The sequence below is a fragment of the Coptis chinensis genome, chromosome 8 (genome assembly GCF_015680905.1).
Source record: "Coptis chinensis isolate HL-2020 chromosome 8, ASM1568090v1, whole genome shotgun sequence".
NCBI lineage: Eukaryota > Viridiplantae > Streptophyta > Magnoliopsida > Ranunculales > Ranunculaceae > Coptis > Coptis chinensis.
Genome location: NC_141463.1, coordinates 52,485,786 through 52,509,776, shown reverse-complemented (window position 1 = coordinate 52,509,776; position 23,991 = coordinate 52,485,786).

The window sequence follows — 23,991 nt, the reverse complement described above, 5'->3', positions numbered from 1 at the left end:
GACAAGGATAAGGTAATATTATAATAATTATAATAATAATAGAGGTATTGTTCCGGTTAATAAAAACTATTGCAACCCACCCGTTAATAATCAACGTGAGATAGTTCCAGTCACACCACCAGTGCCCACTCCACCTTCACAACCGGATCATTTCGAAACCTACATGCAAGCTAACTAATAGATGTTACAATCCATACAAAATTCCATACAACAGTTAACCCAAGAGAAAGCCCAACCGAAAGGTGTGTTTCCAAGTCAAGCTATGCCAAGTCCGAAAACACCAAACACAACCTTTGAAGTAACCGATAATACTAGTAATGATAATTTTAACATAGGTGAGTTAAATGCCATCACTACTCTCCGTTCTGGCAGAGTGGTTGATAACGCCATAACTATGCCCGTTGTTACCCCACCAGTGGTCATTTCAAATGACAATTTACTAGATCTCAAAATAGAAAATGAAGATCCTACTCCTGTATAGGTACCAGTTAAACCACAACACACAAGGAAAACGGCCAAGGTTAAATCTCCTATTGATCCATATGCTAAATATAAAGAGAATCCGCCGTTTCCCCAGAGACTAGCCATGTTACACAAAGATACAAATTCCGACGATATTAGGAAAGTTTTTAAAAATCTAACGATAAACCTACCTTTTCTTGATGCTATTAAAAAATTACCACAACATGCTAAGTTTCTAAAAGAGTTGTGCACTACTAGGCGGAAAATGAATATTCTAAAAGATGCCTTTTTAACTTAACAATTTCCCACACTATCTGAATATAATGGAATCGTTAAGTACAAGGACCCTGGTCGTCCTACTGTACAATGCACCTTAGGAAATACCCACATGACGACTGCGCTATTAGACCTGGGGGTGAGTGTTAACTTACTCCCTTATTATCTTTATAAACAAATAGGTCTACAAGAGATGCAACCAACTAAAATGACGTTGCAATTAGTTGATCGTTCTCTAAAGTATCCTAAGGGTGTGGTTGAAAATGTCTTGGTTAAAGTTCAAAATTTTTACTACCGAGCAGACTTCGTTATCCTAGACACAGAAGTTGCTAATGACTCTGTTCCTATCATTTTAGGGCGTCTTTTCTTGGCAGTGCCAACGCGATCATAAACTGTCGCGATGGTTCGATGTCCATGTCTTTTGGCCATTTTTCTTTTGAGGTAAATGTTTTCAAAATGATGTGACAGTTACCCGATACGACTATCGATGGAGAAGTTAGCATGATCGAGAGCTTAGCTCAAGATTATTTCAACAATACGTTTCCAGAGAATTAGATGTACCAATTCTTTTCCTTTGGAAGTTCCGACTCCGACGATGACTCCTACTTAGAAGAAGGCAACGCCTTTTTCAAGTCTACTCCTATCTTAGATCCTTCTGTAGCTCCATCTTCTGAGTTTTAAAACCTCTTACCTAAACAAGTCTTCACTACTCAAGATAAGGACCCTCCGAAAGCCTTTTTACCCATTCCTCCCACCCCTGTGCTTAAACCTCTTCCTGCTAAGTTTCATATATCCAGCTTGATCCAGATGGTAATCATCTAGTGATCATATCTTCTCAGTTATCTGTTGATGAAGAGGCACGTTTGATTCGGGTGATTAGGGAACATCATTCTGCGATCGGTTGGTCCTTGGACGACATTAAGGGGATTGACCCTAATGTATACACGCATCGCATACATTTGGAGGATAATGCAAAGACTTCAAGCGAACCTCAACGTCGCTTGAATCCTGCCATGAAAGAGGTGGTCAGGGAAGAAGTCTTATAGTTACTCGATGCGGGCATAATATATCCCATCTCCAATAGTGACATTCACGTAGTTCCTAAGAATTTGGGGGTTACCGTTGTTTGTAATGCTACGGGTGAATATGTTTCCACGTGAGTCCTATAAAATGGAGGATTTGTATTGATTACATACGCTTAAACGCCATGACACAAAAGGATCACTTTCCTTTACCTTTTATAGATCAGATGCTCAAAAGTCTAGCTGGTCATGCTTATTATTGTTTTTTAGATGGCTATTCTGGCTATTTTCAGATCATTATCGATCCTGACGACCAAGACAAGACTACCTTGACATGTCCTTTTGGAACATATGCCTATAAACGAATGCCTTTCAGCCTTTGTAATGCTTCTGGTACCTTCCAGCAGTGTATGCTTTATATATTTAGTGACATGGTGGAACGCTTCATGGAAGTTTTCATGGATAATTTTTCTATCTATGGAGACTCTTTCAGTGAATACATGTCTAACCTTTTCAAGGTGTTGACACGGTGTGAGAAAAAGAATTTGGTTTTAAATTGGGAGAAATGTCATTTTATGGTAAAATGAGGAATAGTACTAGGTCATATTATATCTAGTGACGGTGTAGAAGTAGATAAGGCCAAATTAGATAAAATAACATCTTTACCTATACCACGGACTATCCGTTACATTAGAGCCTTTTTAGGCCATGTAGGTTTTTATAGAGGTTTTATCAAGGATTTTTCAAAATTAGCTAGGCCTTTAACTAATCTGCTTTTAAAAGATGTCATCTTTGATTTTAATTATGACTGCAAATAGGCTTTTGAAACTTTAAAAGCCACTTTAACATCTGTACCGATTATACAGCTCCCCAATTGGTCTAAACCCTTCGAGCTTATACGCGACGCTAGCGATTATGTTGTTGGTGTTGTGTTAGGCCAGAAACTAGATGATAAGTCCAATGTTATTTATTATGCTAGTAAGACTTTAAATGATGCTCAACGAAATTACACTACTACGAAAAAGGAATTTTTAGTTGTGGTTATGCTTTAGATAAGTTCCGTCCTTATTTGGTTGGTTCAAAGACCTTAGTCTACATGACCTTGTATCTCTTAGGTACTTTCTCGCCAAGAAGGATGCTAAACAAATATTGATCTATTGGATTCTTCTCTTGCAATAGTTTACCCTAGAAATTAAGGATAAATGGGGGGTCAAAAATATAGTTGCCGATCACTTATCTAGACTAACCAATGACAGTGATAGTGATTCTGAGTCCATACCTAATTCTTTTCCAGATGAGCATCTTTATTCTATTTTTTCTGCACCTTGGTTTGCCAAAATTGTGAATTATTTAGCTTCTGATATTATTCCTGATGTTTGGTCAAGAAATGAACGTAAAAGATTTTTGGCCAGAGTTAAGCTATACTATTGGGATGAGCCTTACCTTTTTAAGTATTATACAGATCAGATTATTCGTCATTGTATTCCCCAGTTGGAATATAATGAGGTTTTATCCTTCTGCCATGACAAAAAGTGTGGTGGCCATTTTAGTGGTATGAAAACGGCAACTAAAGTTCTGCAATGCGGTTTTTATTGGCCTACCCTTTTTAAAGATGCCCAAGTTCACTGCAATACGTGTGTTCGCTACCAACAACTTGGGCTTATCACTAAATGTAATATGATTCCTTTATATCCCATTGTGGTTGGTCAAAAGGTTTTGCTTTATAACTTCTGTTTGCATATTTTCCCAAGAAAATTAAAAACCCATTGGTCTGGTCCTTTTCTGATTACTGAAGTCACCTCTTATGGGGCAATCACCTTGGTAAATCCCAAGTACAACAGTACCTTTCAAGTTAATGGCCAACGATTAAAACATTTTCACGAGTTAATGTCCCTAGATGTGGAAGATATCCTTCTATAGAACCCTGTCTATGAGGACTGACCTTTGATGTTTGGTGTATTTCCTTTCATTTCTATATATTGGTGAGTGCACCATTAAGGTAACCGGGCCCTCTTTTAGAGTGTGTGGCTGTAAGTGTCGGATTCTAAGTCCACGTTTAACATAATTCATGCTTTCAACTCTTGCATATTTTCTCGGTTTTTAAGTCATGTTTCTCTATAGAGTGAATTATGTCTTTACTATTTTATTGTTTTCCTTTCTATTAAACCTTATTCATAAAAAATAAAAAATATATATATTAAAATCCTTTAAACAGTAATCTAGCAAGTCTCGGGAATCTGACTTTAAAAGACCCACATTTTTAAAACAAATTTTCTAAACCATGTTTTCAAAAATTTGTTTAGGGGTGGGGTGTTGGACTTTCCCTTTCTTGATCATTCAACTTCCTATTATTGTTGTTTATGTTGTTTAGTCGTAATTTGATTTGGGCTGGCACTATCTATACATTTAGATTTCTTTTGATCACATAACTTATGTCATTCACGCACTTTGAGGCATTTTCCATCTTTTTATATGTCAACTACAGTTAGATTTGAGTTTTATATAGATAATTGGATTGCATTTTCTATGTTGATCGTTTTCATAGCTCATTCACCAAAATCGGACCGTTAACGAATCGGGAATTTTACTTTTAAATATTATGAGGCATAGGATAGGATGGGCATTTCGGAATTGGTTTGGGCTTGGGACCAAAACGGTTTACCCTACGTACTCACATGACTCGGACGTGATTTCCAAAAACAGAAAAGAGAGAGAAAAACCCTTCGTGAGTTCTTCTTCTTCTCCGCCTCCATGAACACCAACCAAAGAAAGAAAAAAAAAACAAACCCCGCGACCTAACCTCCACCCGAGCTCACTCCAAATTTCGATATAGTTTTAATTCACTCTTCCCCACCTTAGATTCACCCCAAATTCAAAATCCAACACCCAATGGCTCCTCAACCACCAAAGATTCTTCCGGAACAAGTTTTTACTCAAACACAATTTTTCCCCTTTTGCGGTGCCGAAATGGTTATTAGGAAGTGGCAATCATTATGGTATTCTCCGGAGGATTTTTATGACACTGATTTGGTGTATGATTTTTAAAAAAAGAGGGAGATTGATGGTAGCCGGGTTTTTGTTAAGGTGAATAGTAGTCGAAGGGAATTGACTATAGCAGTATTGTCTTAGATCACTGGCATTGACCAAAGACCCATTGTAGTCACAATGCAGGAATCTCAGCTTGGTGGAATCGGTCCTTTGATGAAGGAGACTGTCTTGGAGGGAGTTTATAATCCGAACTCACACTGTGTTTTCCAGACGTCTCTGAGAAGAAACCAGCTGGATGTGGCTCAGTGGGTTGGTAGAAATGTTATTGCCACCATGAAAGCCAATGACATCAATTTGAGTTGTTTGCACGTTCTCTGAACCCTTCAGAACAGTTGGTAAATCGACCACAGCCTTTTCTACTTTGATTACAAAGGTTATGTTGTATTGGGGAGGTGTTCTGAAGACGGGTAAGATTAATTTGAAGTTGCATGAAAATGCACGTATCTATCGGAAATGTATTAAGAGGGATTGGAATTTGTCGGAAGCTAGGCTTTTTGAGACGGCATCGGATGAGGATGATGAGGATGACACGACATGTTTCGATACAGATGCTTTGGAAAGGGCTACTACGGATGTGGCCCACATCTCATTACTTCATTGTGGCTTGCAAACTATCATAATGAGAATGAGACGACGCACATGGACCAACATTTTTTGCGTGACCTCTGTGAGGCTATTCAAACTCGGCAAGATACTATTGTCCGTAGCCAAGCAGATTTCCAGGCTAACATAGAGACTCTCATCCAGAGTAATAATGCGCGTTGGGGAGGCATGGATATTTTTATGGAGCAACAACGCACATTTCAAGTAGAAGTTCTACGATGATTGCCACCTCATGAGGCTTCTTCTTCTGCTGACTCTGGGAGGCATGAGCGTTGTCTACGTAGGACGGATGGCTCTGGCCCATCCTAATATCGTGGCTAGTTGTTGATTAGATTATTGTTATTAGGAAATTTCCTTGTTTTTAGTAGAATAATTTTTATTCCGTGTTGTTGGTTAAGTAGTTATTATTGAATTCTATATTTGGTTGTTATCTAAATTTTGAGCTAATTTAAATTTTGTCCGAGACTACTCTCTATTTTTCATGAATCCCACCTTCCTGACTTGTTTGGGGTGGCACTATTTGTTTAGCATTGTATTTTACCCTATCCACCTGTTTTGGAAGTTAATATTGCAAGGTTGTGAGAATATTGTTTATGTGAGCATGTTGCTAATATGGTGTAGCTATAATGAGTTACTCTTAGTTTGTGCAACCTCAAGGATTAGAAATTGGATGATTGATATTTTAATTCCAGCCAAAAAGGTATTGGTTTGATTTTGGAGTCTACATCTGGTTTGTTTCTATTTTGGATTTAGAAAATTTCTTTTTCCATCATCTTGCCTTAACAATTTGGGCAACTTGTGGAACTTAGATTAAGAAACTAGTCCTCTATAAATCCTTGGTTCACTCTAAACTTAACACCACATCTCTCACCTTGCACTTCTCACTTTTACTTTCACTTTCACTTCAGAGCACTTCCAGCACCAAGAGCGCGCCCGCGCTCTCAATTGCCTATACACAGAGCGCTCTCAAGCCCAAGGACCTGGAATGCAGAGTCAGAGTTGAGAGCGCCTGCGCCCTTCCATAGGCTATTCTGAGCATGCCTGCGTCCTTATCTTAACAAAACCTCCAGTTTTGATTTTTTCTAGGGTTTTTGAGGTTGCTTCAAGGAGTTCAGTAGTGTGTTTATTTGCTATGAAATCTCCTCTAATCATACCGGAGCAATCCTTTGACGAATTGCTCGATCGTAACACATATGGATACTGGTTCCGCGATAGGATTGTGCAGTCAGGATGGAAGAATCTATTGGTAAGTGCCAATGACTCTTATTTTCCTAAACATACTGCTTATTTCTATGATTATTGTAAGTTCTTTTATTGACCGGATGGGGAACAAGTGTTCTCTCTCACTGTTGATGATATAATAATGGATTTCAGCAAGTTTTTGGTGGCCTTTGTTGTTGGGATGCATAATATGCATGCCCCCGAAACTCATGGGGTTATATGTCTGATAATATATACCTCTATAACTATGAGTATTTCTAAGAAACTTATGGGGTAGGGATTTTTCATGTAAAGGACCAAGGGAATCTTAATATTGCCCTTAGTAGTCTGTCCCTTAACGTCGGCACTATCTTGTTTTTTATTATGCTGAACATCTTAGGGGAATGGCGGTTTTCTTCTGCGAATAACACCGCTAGTGACGTCTTCCTTGCTTTAGCTGAGGGACGTATGCTATATGACATTCCTCAGACCTTAATGTCCAGTTTAGCACGAGCCCATAGTATGAAGCATAAGTACCTTCTTATGCCTGTCTTGGTTTGCCGCATCATGGTATGTTTCTTTCCTGATTTCGCATTTCGCTACACGGATTGGGTTGGGGTTGATATTATGCGACCCACCAATTATATTATACAATCTTTTCGTGCTACGAGTTGGTCAGAGTGGAGGCTACAACCAAATTAGGTTTCCCCTTACACCCCATCCGACTAAGTGTCGCCTAATAGATTAGCATGGGTTGATGATACATGGTGTAAGACCTGGCAAATTGTCATGGCATGGCAGGATGCAAAAGAACCTCACTTCTTTATAGAAAAAGGAGGAAAACGCTTAAATGATGGATATGAGGTAAGTTTCATTTTTGTTATTCCCATAATGGGTGAAACTCATATAGAGTTGCGTCTGTTTTTCTTTATCTATATTAGTATGTTCTAAATTTGATTTGCAGGTGTTCTTAAATTTTCATGCATTTCCATGGTATTTCCTATCCTTTTTATTTCTATACTTTGAGGGCAAAATATTTTTTTGTATGGGGGTGGCATAGAAACACGCGTAATTTAAGGCACCTATTAGGATATATATATGTATAATATGCACTTGCTTTCTAGTAAAAAAAGTAAAAAAATTATATATAAATAATAAATATTTATACTATGCACTTAGGAATATTGGTATTGTTTCTTTCTCCATGATGATATTAGTCTAGAAGTTTCACGTTAGCTTTTAAATTAGAATAGTTTTTAGAAACTTAGGTTAACATGTAGGTAATAGTCATTGCATCTTTCCATAAATATATTGCATAAGCATCTATGTTTGTATTAGCAGTAAGTTTCTGAAATCTAGGCTAAAGTACTTATTCTACAAATCCTGTGGGAATATAGCCTAAAAGCTTTTTAAGTAAAATATTTGAGTAATGACACAAGGGAGAAGTTAATTCTGAATAGAGAAGTCACACGTCCACTTGTTTGATCATTATACCATATCCTAAGCGAGAATTTAGGCCCTTTTTGGATCGATATAGCCAGAAATTCAAACCTATATGAAATTATTTTTGCTAGTCACCCCTCTGAGCCTTTCTTTAGCTTTTTAATAAACTGCAGATCCTTTACCCTTTTACAAAAACAAAATAAAAATAAATCAGCCTACCCATTTTTGAATGAGTCTGAGAATAGAGATGAAATAAAGAAAAGAAAAGAGAAATACCTGTGGAAAATCAAGAATTTGTTAGTTGCTTCAAATAAGAAAAGAAAAGAAAGTTTCCATCCAAAGAAAAGAAAAAAAAAATAAAATAAAAAGTTAGAACTCCAAAAACAGAATCAAAGGAGTCAAAAGCCAAGAGAAAAAGAAAACAATGGCTTGATGGAAATAAAGTGTAGAAGCAAAGTAAGAATAAGGTTTTCTCTAGTTACATATTTTGAAGACTCTATTATCTCATATTTTTCCTTTTTAAATATCGATTTCCTTCATTCTTAAAGCATCGCCTAATCCCCGTAACATCTAATAAAGACCTCTAGCTCAATTAGGAATAGGTTAGTGTGATAGTAAGTGGCAGATTGTTTGATCGACTTCAGCTTCCTTGTACGTCATTGAGTTTGTAAGGTAAAGTCTTCCCACTGCACACTGGAGTGAGCGGAACTTGAGTGGAAAAATCAGAGTGTTTTTGTCTTGACATATATGTGAAGACCTACTTAAGGACGTTATTCCAAAGTTTCAGAAACGGACCTGTTATTGCATTTCATAGCATAGTTCATTATATATATGTTTATCCGTAGATGATTGATTATTATACACGTATTAGCTGAGGTTTCCAATTGATTATTCTGTATTCATTGCTAGTGAGATGTATAGATATTTGAGAATAAATAAGAAAATAGTAATTTAATTTTTATTTCTTAGTCATTGTAGTATAGATGAAGTTTGTGAGTACCTTCTCAGGATAACTCTCAAAAGGCTATAACTCATCCATTAGGGAATTCCTAGTGGTTTAAGGCCTTATTGCATATGGTCAATGCAATCGCACTCAGCGAAACGAGATTAGTTAGAACTCCATTTTTGGTCACTTATTTTAATTTCTCATATTTGCTCGAGGACAAGAAAAATGCTGTTTGGGAGTGGTTTGATAAGAGCCCAAAACCATACTTTTAACCCCTTAATAATATTATATTTAGACCAATTATGTATATAATAAATAAGAGTTAGTATTGTTTACGTGCTTTTGTGTATGTCAGGTCTTCGAGTCAAATATGTGAAGAAATTTGTCACTTTTGCAAGAGAAAAGTGCAAAGGTTGGTTGCTAAGAAGTTCTATGATTAAAGGCCAATATTCAAGGAGAAAAAGTCTTTTTAAAGCCCAGTCAAAGCTGAAAAGCCAAAGTCAACGCGGGCAAAAATAGAGCATAAAAGTTAACAGAACTTCCATAGATCTTATCTTTGGACTAAGACCTCGGAATTGGGCCTATTATATGGCAAAATGACCGGCTCAGAAAGAGCTTTCTCACGGTCTAGGCCTTAACCCAATCAAAGGAGTAAAAATAGACAAAAAGGCTATTGCAGTAATTTCCAGCAGAGAAACCCTTTTTGGACTTAAGTAATTAAGTTTTGGGCTTGATTTAATAGCCCAAAATATAGCTTCAAAACTCATGCATGAAATTGTAAACCTAGACCTCTCCTATATAAAGAGGACTAGGGCATAACTCTCTAGAAGTTAGTTTTTAATTCATAGATCTCTTCTTAGTTAATAAATTAGTTTTATTCTTAAGTTAAACCCTAGTTTATGTTTTATTAGCCTAATCACCATTAATAAAGCCAAGTTATTTATATTGTTTTAATTATGTCTTCTTATTTTTATTATGTTTATGATAGCCTTATGATTCATAGCTAAACCTCAATTAGAGGGGTTTGATGAAGCTTTGATGAAGACTTGATGTGTTAGTGTAGAATAAGTTGTAGTAATTTATTTTACTTTAGAAGGTAGTTAATTCACCATGAGAATGGGTTTAAATTGCCTCACATGATAATTATTAGTTGGTAGATATTGCCATGAATAATTAGGGATTAAAAAGATCCAACCTTTATGTGAAAACATAAAAATTAGGATTACAACAAATCTATGCTATCCTATTAAGTTTTAATAAAGGTGGAATCAAATCCCCCTAATACCTCTCTTCCCATTCACATCTTATAATCAAATTGCCATAGTATAATTAGCATATCATAATTAGCTATTTTCACCATATTAGTTTAATTCAATTATTGCTCTCGTTGATATTATAGAATTGTTAAGTTAGAGAAACTGTTACGTCTAGTAAACTAGGACTGGAACAAATTCTTTACTCGTCTATATCGCAAGATAATCGAGAGTAGAAACTTTGACCTAGAGTAAATCCATAAGCTTTTACTTATTCCTAGCATAAATAGTTAAGAGTAGGTAAAACATATGTTTTTACATTTATCAGGGATTTATTGTGCAAGACTTAAGATGTCTCGTACGAATATCATGGTGATATGGGCAACCCTTAATAACACATAACTGATCCTCAAACCGACCTTAGAAGAATGGAGATTGCATACTTCTAAGGGTTGGTCTATGTGGAATCCATTGTCTGTGTTTTTTTTAAAAAAATCACATGAGTAGTGTTGTAACGAGAAACTCTATTATAAGCACAGGAAAAACAAGAACTTTTATGAAAGGGCGAGAGAAGACTTTTTCTTTTTGGGTTTTTGTTCCTAAATTACTTAAAACAATAACAGAAAAAGAGAAAACTACTACTAAGAAAAATCACTATGAGGGGAGTTATCTTCCCAATAGAAGGAAAAGAATTTTGAATTTAGGTGACTGAAATTGCAAAACATCCCATGGTTTGGCCTCCCTAGATCTTCCACCTCTTGTTTTGCAAGTAGGCAAATCTAGTGAAGAGGACTAGCTCTATTTCTAGATAATCTAGTCTCTCCTTTCCTACTTTCTAGTTAGCCCTTGTTAAAGCCATTCCAACTAGATTGTAAGATGAAACTCGAAACAACTAGAAATCACCCACAGAAGGAAAAAGTTTTCGAAATAAAAGGGCTCAAGTTGCCAACCATCCCATGCTTTGGCATGCCTATAGAAGATGAGACATGCTAAACAATCATGAGAGACAACCGTAAGTCACCTTCACTCAATCCCCATCGCCCTCTGCTTTGTTTCACATCTCTTCTTTATAGAGGAAAGACTACTCAGCATCAAGGTGAGATTGAAAGAAAAATGCTTATGTAAAAACAGAAAATAGGGAAATGAAAATAAAGATAGGAATTGTAAATGACAAGAATAGAAAAGTTATTCTAAAAAGAAGTGTAAAATAAAGAAAAATGAAATTGTATACGTGCTCCATAGGGGTACACTACTTAAATCATGAGTAAAAGTGCTAACAAGGAATATGCAATTATACGTGGACCCAAGGCTCCGGCATTTACAACCACACACTCCAAGTGGAGTGGTCCGGTTACCTTTATGATACACTCCCATGGAATGTATCGAGAAAACATAACATGAATCTTTTATAGTCAGATATTCAAGACTATATGTGGGGTCGTTTTAAGTCATATTCCCCAAGACTATGCATAAGAGATGGATGATATGCTGTTAACTATATATTAACAATCTAAACAGTTGAGGATCTTTATAGAAAAACATATGAAAGCATTTACCCCCAAACAGAATGAAATGATGCATTTGGAGTGTAAGATGTAGAATGATAAGAGAAAGCTTATGTAACGCATCATAGAATTTATGCAATAACCCATCGTTGAATTGTCCAAGAGAGTGTGAGTGTGGTAGTATTTGTTCTTCATGAGGCTTAGATGATGCTATATATGGCAAACTGGGTTTCTCAACCACTTGAATAAAGGGATCATCGTATGCTCTCAAGAACTCATATTCCACCTTCGATTATATTTCCTCTTTTTCTAGAACTTTAATCAATTCAGTGCTTTTCTCAATTGGAATTATAGTCTTGGGAGTTTGTATGTTGGGCAAAATCTCTTTACTGGGAAGGTTTAGAAAATTATGAAGGATTTCAAAGGCAATTGGCTGAAGTGCGAACTTGAGGTTTCTTTGAAATGGTTTAGTGGTGCACTCCTCAGAAATGGGTGGATTGTTTATGAATAGAGGTTGGCTTTCAAGAGGTGTTAACTCGGGGGAATGATGGTCGGGTGGTGGTTCTACATATGATTTCAAAGACTCAGGGAACTCTTCATCTAGCTTTGGCGTTACCATAAATTTGTGGTTCATATTGGCAATATTAAGGATGTCACAAATTTGTTCCATCAATAAGTCTTTAACGGCCAAACTAAAATTAGATCCATTTTCCACTATATAATTTATATCCTCTTCTCTAGGCACTTGATTTTCTTTGTTCTCTTTATCTAGAACTTCATAATTTTTCTCAAAGTCATTGTCTAAGTTTGTTGAGTTACTCTCTAACACATGTTCTAGAGTTTCTTCTGCTAGAGTGCTCTCATCCATGGGTGTATTAAGACAAATGGGAGAAACTGTAACTTTAGGCATATAATCATCATAAGAACTTGAATTCACACGATAGTCAGGTCACTCAGGTGGATGCTGATGGGCTTTTAATTGGTCATAAATATCAGGATGGGCTTTAGCAATTGGTTTTGTTATAGCAATACCTTGTTCCTCTTGTTGGTTGGGTTCTGGACTGGTGGGAAGAATATTAGTCTCAGATGTCGTATCGATTGAAATGGATTGGAGAGAACAGAAAGTCTTTGCTATTTGTAATATTTGAATTGTTTGCTTGACCATTGCTTGGTAAAGTTGGTCTCTTATAGATGGTGGAGTGAAATATGAATTTGAAATGGATGGTGATGTGAATGGTAATGGATTGTTAGTGAACCCATATTCTGACTGACCGGGTGGATATATGAATGATGGTTGACTATTTGTGGTGGAATTCCATGAATTGTCCTCATGATTAGAAAACTCTTGCGTGTATTGGGTACTAAGGAAATTTGAAAATTGAGGTTCGTAATCGTAAGAATATTCCATAGGAGGCTCGAACTCGGTATATGATGTGCATTGAGATGCCCAATGATACGGACTACCACAGCAAGAACAAGGTTCTGGGTTTGCATTGTAATTCCATGACAGTTGCGATGCATATTGATAAGCCATAAATGCTCGAACAAGAATGGTGCACAATCTGCATAAATTCATTTATGACCTTGAAGTTTTTGAAAAGTTTGCATGCAATATTTGTAGATTAGAAACTATGCCCTATTTGAATTTAACAGTGGGTGTGAAACTAGGTTTTGGGAACTACACGCATTGAGGGAGAAGATCACTACTTCACCAGATGGTGTGCCACAAGGAATCTCACCCATGGTATTTCTGAGGGAGGGGAGTGAAGAAGGTGGTTGGTCTACTGGAATCTGGTAGTTTACTACTCTCTTTGTTCGTACTAGATGTTTGTCCTGATCGATAGACGTGACTAAATTGGGTCTGCTTGATTGATTTTATTTTTTTAATTTGGTCTATGTAACAAACATTTCACGCAACGTCCATTCTAAAGTGGGGCATAATCTCACTTTTTGTTCTTTTAGGGCTCGGGTTTAGCCTTAGCATTAATGTAAAGACGAGATTGAAATGTAAATCACACAATCATCCAAGCATGCTTAGTAACACACAAGTATCCTCTTAGACTTTGTAATGAAGAGGTTTAGAAATTACCGCCCAAGGTGTGCATACACGACCCTTAGGGTGAAGGCGGCGACGTGGTGGGGTTGACGAAGTGTTTTGTGTCTTGCATGTCAACCCACCATTCAAGATTTTTCTTACGGTTACAAGTTTAATCTAACTAAAACCCACAAGTCGGGTCGAAATGTTGGCAAAGCCAATAAGTTACAATTGATTGCCTTCGTGGGCTTAAAACTATGAAAGCGGTAAACATGAAAATTTAACTACGTTTAACTAATTAACTATTCACTAATTAAACAAAATACGTAAAAGTTTGGAAAGTGTTCGTCAAAGATTGGAACTTCAACTCCCAAGTTGGGTTGTGATGTGCGCGCGTGGTACTACTCTTTCGTGCCTCGCAGATCCAACCAGTCCAAGTTGGTTGAATCCCCAATTCTTGGTAAGTAGACTTAAACCGAAAGACTAAACTACCAAAACTTAAACTAATTTTGTATTTATCCTAATTAATTTTTTTGTGTTTTGACTTAACTATATGATATTATCTTAATCTAATCATGCATAAACAACAATTAATGAAAACTAAAACCTGAACATGTTACTAAACTAATTTTAATATTTAACTTTGCTAATGGATTGCTAATTCATTTTAATTAATAAAAACTTTTAATTTTTAAATTTCTTTTTTAATTGAATTTTTGGTTTTCAAAACTCAAAACTTTCCAAATCTATTTACTTTTTATCTACTAACAATTGAATTAAAAAGACCAGGGGGTATTAAAGTAGACTTACACACGAAGATTCTGAGCCAATAAAATCTTCGTATGAGAAAATTGAGGTGCGGCGCAGGTGAACGAGGCGCAGTCGCGTGTCAAATGTGGACTTGGGGAAACAATTCACGGGTGCATTTATGACATGTGCGGTCGCATTTCGTGTGCGGGCACGCGGGTGATAGGTGCGGCATAGGTTATTTTTCTCCGTTTGCGCTCATTTTTTGACAGCAAGTTCTAGTGATTCGTCTCGTGTTATTAATCTAGGGCTCCGTTTGCACAGTAGTGTGCTGGAAATATACGAAAACAAAACATCAGTAACGAAATTAAGAAAAAAAACTTAAAAAAAAATTGAAATTAAGATTGAAAAGAAGGGTTCAATGAATGTTGTTTTTCCTCCATCTTCCTTTTCCTATTTGAATCCATGACGGCGCCACCATTTGAAGAAGATAGAATAGTGGTATGTGGGTTGTTGTTCATCATAAACTCTTATGGTGGGAGGAATGGTTTGATGGATGGAAATAACTCTCTTTACTATTTTCTAGTCCCTCTTATTATTTTGTCCTAAGTTTTAATGGTGGAAGCACTAGTTCTTATCTTAACTTGTTGAAATCTTAAACACATTCAATAGAGAAATATGGAGTGAACTTAGTTTTGATGATTATCTTACTCACAAAGTTATACTTATTTGAACTTATCAAATGAGTATGACTTGTGTTTGTGGTTGAATCAAAGATAATATAAGTAGAGAAAACTTATTTATTTTTATTTTTTGGTAGATAAGCAAGGTTTTTAGAGATGTCCCTTACCCCTTTTCATAGATTAAAAAAGAGCTTTTACATCCTTGCGTATTCCTTGCCTATAGCATCCTCATATACAATTTTCTTAACATCTTTCGAGAATAAGCTAGGTACAATCTCAATAAAACATAGAGTAGGTATATTAGCAGCCAATGCGTCTGCTAGCCTATTCGCCTCCCTATAAACATGTGCAATAGAAAAATAATCTAGTTGCCCTACATAATGATGTATATCATCTATAATGTTCTTTGCTTGCCATGGGTGCTATTCTCTTTTCTTCATGAATGATACCACATTGCTTGAGTCCGTCTGAGCTTTGATATTCTTTATGTTGTGATCTACTGCCATCTTTATTCATTGCATCAGTCCCTGTAGCTCTATGAGTGCAATGTTGCTCTGGTCTGCCCTTCCATGTCTTGCTGCCAATACCTCCCCATTGTTGTCTGGTATCGCTGCTGCCCATCCTCCTTGTGTTCCTTGTAGTGTACCGTCTGTATTGAGTATGCACACTTCTGTTCCCTCTCTCTCTCATTTACACCACTTTATCTGCTTCCTTTCTGTCTCTATTTTTATATTCCATAACTCCTCGATTCTGGTTTTGCTTGGTCCTTCCTCTATCTTGAACTTGCATGATCTGAGTTTCATCTTTGCAACATTCATAACCGTCTGAACTATGTGTGTTGCTACTGCATACTTGTTGTTGAATACTCTTCTATTTCTTTCCTGCCATATTTCCTAAATAAACCCATTAAAAATCAGCTTCAGTGCATCTTTCTCACATCCTTTTCCTTCTGCTTTATCAATAATCCACTCGAGTTCTTCTTGCCACGTCTGTTTTCTTTGCTTGTTATATCCTGCACTCGATATTAATCTTTTCCATATGTATACAGAGAAGTTACACTGAAAAAATAAGTGCACTGCTGTTTCTCTCTCTCGCCAACATAAGACACATATATCTGTTCGCACCACCTTCCTTTCCACAAGTACATCTAAGGTTTTGAGTCCACCTCGCAATGTTAGCCAAGCTATGAATGAGTGCCTTGGTATTCTGTTCCCATACCATACTATCCCATGCCACTGAACCTTCCTTCTTGAGCTCCTTAAAACTGGTGTATATGTCCTTTAGGTTGAAATCACCATTTACCGAAATTGACCATACCATTCGATCTTCACCTCTCCCCAAGCTGACCGCCTCTTCCATTTGCATTATGATGTCAAGTAAATGCCTCCTAATGTGATGTGGTATATTCCACTGCCTATTCTCTATCATATTTGCAACAGTTGCATTCATTCTACAAGTCGAGTCATGTATTAAAGCTTGCGGAAAAAATTTCTTGAGTATACCTACTGGATGCCACGGGTCTAGCCAAAACTTAGTTCCACTACCATCCCCTATTTGATGAAGTGCAATGGTGGCAGTTTGCATTCTATCTTTCATCAAATTTCTCCACACCCATGAGCAATCACTTGGGATTTTCAACTCCCAAAAATTCCTACCCTTTATCAGATTCTTCTTCACCCACTCCACCCAAAAATTCCTATCTAGAATTTCACACACTACACTTACATCAATGGCTAAAGAATCAGAGACTCCTCTCTCTTATTTTTATAAAGCACTAAATGATGGCCCTAAATCGTGCATCGTTCTTACAGACCTAGTGGGAGATTTTCGAATTCCCCCGAATACATTTAACTTATTACCGGTTTTCCATAGTTTAGACAACGAGAAGCCTTATCAACACATGCGTAAGATAGAACAAGTTCTCACTACATTCCATCATCCTAGCGTAAGTCCGGATCAAGTTAAACTTAGGGTGTTTCCATTCACCCTAGCCGACAAGGCGGTGTCTTGGTTAACTGCCCAAACGCCAAACTCTGTGGACTCATGGGCTAATCTTGTTTAATTGTTCATGGAACAGTTTTACCCACCCCTGAAGACAGATGAAATGCTTCAAAAGATTCATTTCTTCCGCCAGAATCCTCATGAATCATTTTTAGAGGCCTGGAATCGTTTCACTGATCTTCTCATTGAATGACCGGATCATAATCTTGCGAAAGACACGCTTGTTCGTGCCTTCTTCAAGGGGCTTTTACATTGTCATAAGGAGGTTCTACATATCATGACTAGGTTTTCTAAGTAAAGGAGCCTTAGAGGCTTATAAATTCTTAGAAGATCAATCTAAGAAGAACAACAATTGGGGAGGTAACGACTCTTCCCGCTCCACTCCTTCTTCTTTTGAAGTTAAACCTGATCCCGAGCTTAAAAATCTTATCGATGCCCTCAAATAAAAGGTAGCTGCCCTCTCTGTTCAACAACAACCCACTCCAGTTATGAACATTAACTCTACTCGTTGTAATGTCTATTTTAGTCTTGAGCATTCCGACTTCTATTGTCCTCTTGTCTATGCACAACCACCACCACAACCATCAAACTTCAACCAGTTAACTCCATATCAAGGACAAGGAAACTTAGGTAACCAGAATAGAGGTTTCGTGCCCATGACCCAAAACTATCAACATCAAGACATGAATGCTCAACAAGCCTTAATTCCAATCCAACCTTCTACAGACAAAGTAGTAGTGACCTTGTTGGAAAAACAAAATCAAATTATGCAACAAAACTCTAATATGATGAAACAAATGATGCAAATGATGCAGTCTTTCCAAAAGGTTATTGACATGTCTCCTAACCAAAATAATAACCAAACAGGCATGTTTCCAGGTCAAGCAGTGCCTAATCCTAAGTTAACAAACACTGCCTTCAAAATAAAAAGTATTTAGTGTAATGGTAATATAACCCCATGGGACCTATAGGCAGTCACTACCCTTCGTTCAGGAGAGTAGTTGATAACAAAGAGACTATGCTTATAGGTCGCCCGCAAACGGAAGCTGAATATGAAGCCATACCGAATACTAACATAGAAACTGAAGACCTTACAACTGTAGAAGTTCCAGTCCAACCACAACCAAGAGGTACAACCTTACTAAATACCACCATAGTAATTGATGATCCTACACCTGTAAAGGTTCCAATATAGACACCTAGATGGAAAACGGCTAGAGATAAAGCAAAGACTAATAATACTTTTGACCTTTATGCTAAATATAGAGTTAAACCACCGTATCCCCATAAATTATGTCTAAAAAGGACTAGAATTTTGATGAGATTAGGGAAATGTTTAAAAATCTAACTATAAACCTCCCTTTTTTAGATGCTATAAAAAGTCTACCTGGACACGCTAAGTTTCTAAAAAAGTTGTGCACCAAGAAGAGGAAAACCAACATACCCCACGAAGCCTTCTTAACTGAACAATATCCTTCTTTATCTAAACATAACGGAATTGTTAAGTACAAGGACCTTGGTCATCTTACTGTACAATGCACCTTAGGTGATACCTTCATAACAACTGCTTTATTAGACTTGGGGGCAAGTATTAACTTACTCACTTTTTATTTATATAAACAGCTAGGTCTAACAAAACTTCAACCAACCAAAATGACTTTGTAGTTAGCCGATCGTTCTATTAAGTATCCCAAAGGCATAGTTGAAAACATTCTAGTTAAAGTTCAGGATTTTTACTACCCCGTTGATTTCATTATTCTTGACACAGAAGCTGCTCATGATTTTATTTTCATCATCTTAGGGCGTCTTTTCTTGGCAACCGCCTATGCCCAAATCAATTGTCGGGATGGCTCAATGACTTTTTCTTTTAGAAATATTTCTGTGGTAGTTAACATATTTAGACAAAAGCAGAGACTACTAGGTTTGCCTATAGAAGGAGAAGTGAAGTCCATTGACAGTTTTGTATCTCATATTAGTGTGGCCAACATTTGCGTCCCCACACTAGTAGATACCCCTCTTATGGAAGAAGACAAAGATCACAATTTTGACTCCTTGGACGAGATTGATGACTTTTTCAAAAATGCAGATGAATACCATAATTATGTAGATGTGACCAAGCTAGATGAGGAATTCTATGAGTTTCTAAGAGCCTGTGATGATCCACCCTCTCAAAAACTACCTAGAGCACCACCCGACCACCATCCACTTGAGCCAATCCCTCATAAAATCCAATCATTCTTCCCACCCTTTTCTTCTAACACTTATTCACATTCTAAGTATTTTCCACAACCATTCATTTTCTCACGATCATTTACTTGGATACCTTCTCATTCAACTAAGTTGCATCATAGAAAGTATTGGTGTTTGATTCTATTTGGGGGTGCATTACATGTTAATTATTTATGGAAAGACCCACAACTTTTTCAGTTATTGATATATGGTAAACTATATTTTAATATATATATATATTAGATAAAGTCTCGAGTATCTGACTATAAAAGACTCATTTTATTCTTTGGTGTAATCCATTCCAATCTTATGCTATGAGAATGCACCATTAAGGTAACCGGACCCTCCTTTTTGAGTGAGTGGTTGTAAGTGTCGGATCCTTAGTCTACATTTCATGTGACTCACGCATTTATCTCTTGCACTTTTTCTTGTTGTTTGAGTAATGTTTCTTTATGGAGTGAGTTTCCTTTTTATTTCTTCTTCATAATTTTGTTTTTCTAAAAATTAAACATATAAAAACTAAATAAAATAAAAATAGAAACATATATAAGTAAGTCTAGCGAATCTGACTTTAAAATACCCAAGTTTTTGTACAATACCACCTTTCTGGAGTATAGACCAAACACAAAATTTCAAACTTACAAAGAGTTTTCCAATTTTGTTTGGGAGTAGCATATTTTGGTATTTCATTTCAAAACGTTTTTCCACCCATTGTCTGTCATGTTTACTCCAATTTAGTTAGTACGTAACAGTTTAATTGTGCTTCATGTTATCATATCATCTTTACAATATTTCTGTTATAGGTACTGCCAATTTTTGCCACTTTTCTATAGTAAATTCTTTCCTTATCTTTTTACACTTTGAGGACAAAGCATTCAATTGTTTGGGGGTGGGATAGAAACATTTGAAAAAAATTAGGCACTTTTAGGATGTAAATTACGCACTTTTCTTTATAAAATATTAAAAATTATAAATATTGTTTATACTAGGCACTTAGTGATAATGGTATTGTTCCCTTCTCCATGATGATATTAGTCTAGAAATCTCACATAGTACTTGAATTAGGATTTAATTTTTGAAACTTAGATTAATATATAGGTAATAGTCATTGCATCTTTTCATGAACAGCTTGCATGACCATCTTTGATTGTACTTGGCAATATTTTTCTGAGACCTAGGTTAGAGTACTTAATACATATCTTGTGAGCATCTAGCCTAAAAGCCTCATAAGAGTGAAATATCTGAGTGATGACACAAGGGAGAAGTAAATTCCGAAGGGAAATCACACATCCACTTGGTTGATCACCACACCATATCCTAAGCGAGAATTTAGGCCCTCTTTGGATCGATATACCCAGAAATTCACACCTATATGAAATTTATTATCCGCTAGTCGCCCCACTGAGCCTTTGATTAGCCTTTTCACAAACCAAAAATCCTTTACCCAATCAGACAAAATAAAAAAATAAAATCAGCCTACCTATCTAGATAAGTCTGAGAAATAGGATGAGTGAAGAAAAGAGAAGAGAAAAACCTGTGTAAACAAAAATTAGTTAGTTGCTTCAGAAAAGAAAAAGAAAAGAAAGTTTTCATCCAAAGAATAAAAATAAAAATAGAAATAAAATAAAACTCCAAAAATAGAATAAAAAGACTCAAAAACCCAAAATAAAAAGGCTAAGGATGGAAACCTAAATCCAAGCGCGCCACTTGCCTTCAACAAAATAGACCTTTTCAAGTTTTTTTATAGCACTTCCCCTCATCATCCCCTACTTATACCCCCTACCCATATTAAAATTTCACCCTACTAATGGCCAGACCATAAAAAATTATGCCGAAATTCGCATTCAACGTGAACCAATTCTAGCCATTTTACGGTATAGAGATGCGTGCTAGAGGGTGGGATAGAATGTGGTACTCTATTGATGAGTACTACCATGAGGATTTAGTGTTGAGTTTTTATCGTAATAAGAGGATAACTCCCTCAGGGAGGATGTTTGTGGATTTAGAAGGAGTTGAGATGGATGTGACGCATGATTTGCTTGCATCCATCACTAGGATACCCACAAAATAGGCCACCCTGACCTTACAGAGATCCCAGTTTGATAGAGTGCATTAGTTGATACAAGAGACGCTGCTCGACGGTCGTTAGAACGATAGTTCTCACTATATGATAACAGGAAAAACGATAGTTTTACCTACGAATAAATAATTAAACTCAAATGTAAGTAAAACTAAATGTTAATACGATGCTAATGTATCAAAGTTATCTACTCTCGTTATCAATGTAATATAATTGGAGTAGAGAATTCATTCCACTCCTAGCTCGTTTAAATGTGAACACTTCCTAGTTTATGTAATTCTTACAAAATCCATGAGAGTAATGGATTTGAATTTAACTACGATGGTGAATTAACTAATCAAGATGTGATAAATGAAATGACGGTAGTTCAATACTAAGATGACAATATGAGAAGGAATTAGGGGAATTTGATTCCACCTTAATTCGACTTAATAAACTAGCATATAACTCGTTGTAATCCTAATCTTTGCATTTTCACGTAAAGGTTGGGTATTTCTAATCCCTAATTATTCATGGTAATCTCTACCGACTAATAACTAGCATGTAAAGCAATCAAACCCATTCTCATGGTGAACTAATTACTTTCTAGAGTAGAATAGGATATTACAACTATATCTACTCTAATAAAAAATCAAGTCATCATCAAGGCTTCCTTAAACCCCTCTAATGGAGGTTTAGTGTTGAGTCATTAAACTATCATTTTTAAAATAAGAACAATAAGAACAAGACATTATTTAATGAATAATAATTACTTTATTAATCTAATGGAAAGAGTCTAAGAATTAACTGAATTAAAACTGACTTTATGAAATGAAATTAAGACAAAACTAAAACTAACTAAGTACTAAATTAGAAACTAAGTATTTGATAATTAATTAAGTTGAAATGTAAACCTAATTCTTTATTATAAAACTAAATCTGATTCTAAAAGCTTATCCCTTGTTCTAAAACTAATTACTTGGATATAAAACTAATTCCTTTATCTAAAAACTAATTTTTGGAATGTAAAACTAAAATACTTAAGAGTTAAGTCTTAGTCCTCTTTATATAGAGGAGGCTAGATCCACAATTTCATGCATGGGCTTCGGGGCCATGCTTTGGGCTGGAAAATCGAGCCCAAAACCTCATTACTTTAGTCCACAAAGAAGTTTTCAGTTGGAAATGACTTCAATAGCTTTTAAGTCCACTTCTGCTCCTCTGATTGGGTCAAGGCTTGGACCATTAGAAAACTCTTTCCGCTCCGGTCGTTTTGACATATGGTAGGCCCAATTCCGAGGTCTGAGTCCAAAGGTACGGCTTGCTAAAATTTTATTGACTTTTGTGCACTATTTCTGCCCGCGTTGACTTTGACTTTTCAGTTTTGACCGCGCTATAAAAAGGATTTTTCTCCTTGAATCTTGGCTTTTAATCATAAAAATTCTTAACAACCAACCTTGCTCCTTTATCTTGCAAAAGGGACGCATTTCTGCACATAATTTACTCTAATGCATGAAATACACAAGAGCACGATAACAGTACTAACTCTTACTTATTAATAACATAATTGGTCTAAAAGTAATATTGTTAAAGGGTTAAAACTACATTTTTGGCCTATTGTCAAACCACCCCCAAATAGCATTTTGCTTGTCATCAAGCAAATATGAGAAATTATAATAAGTGACCAAAAATGGAGTTCTAATTAATCTCGTTTCACCGAGTGTGATTGCATTGACCATATCCAACAAGGCCTTAAACCACTAGGAATTCCCTAGTGGACGAGTTATAGCCTCATGGGAGTTTTCCAGTGAAGGTACTTACAAACTTCATCTATACTACAACGACTAAGAAATAAAACTATTGTTTCCTTACCTATTCTTAGATATCTTATCCATCTCACTAGCAATGAATACGGAATAGTCAGGTCGAAACCTAAGCTAATATATGCATAATAATCAATCATCTATGAATAAACATATATATAATGAGCAATGTTATGAAATGCAATAACTAGTCCGTTTATGAAACTTTGGAATAACGTCCTTAAGTAGGTCCTCACATAAATGTCAAGACAAAAACACTTTGATTTTTCCGCTCAAGTTTCGCTACTCCAGTGTGTAATGGGCACACTTTATCTTACAATCTCAATGACACACAAGGAAGCCGAAGTTGATCAAACACATTTGCCACTTACTATCACACTAACCTATTCCTAATGGAGCTAGCGGTCTTTATTAGGTGTTGCGGGGATTAGGTGATGGTTTAAGAATGAAGAAAATGGATATTCAAAAAGAACAAATCTGAGATAATAAAGTCTTCAAAATGTGTAACTAGAGAAAAACTTGTTCTTACTTTGCTTCTACACTTTGTTTCCATCCTTAACTATTTTTTCTTTTTCTTTGGCTTTTGACTCCTTTGATTCTGTTTTTGGAGTTCTAACTCTTTATTTTATTTATTTATTTATTTTTATTTTCTTTTCTTT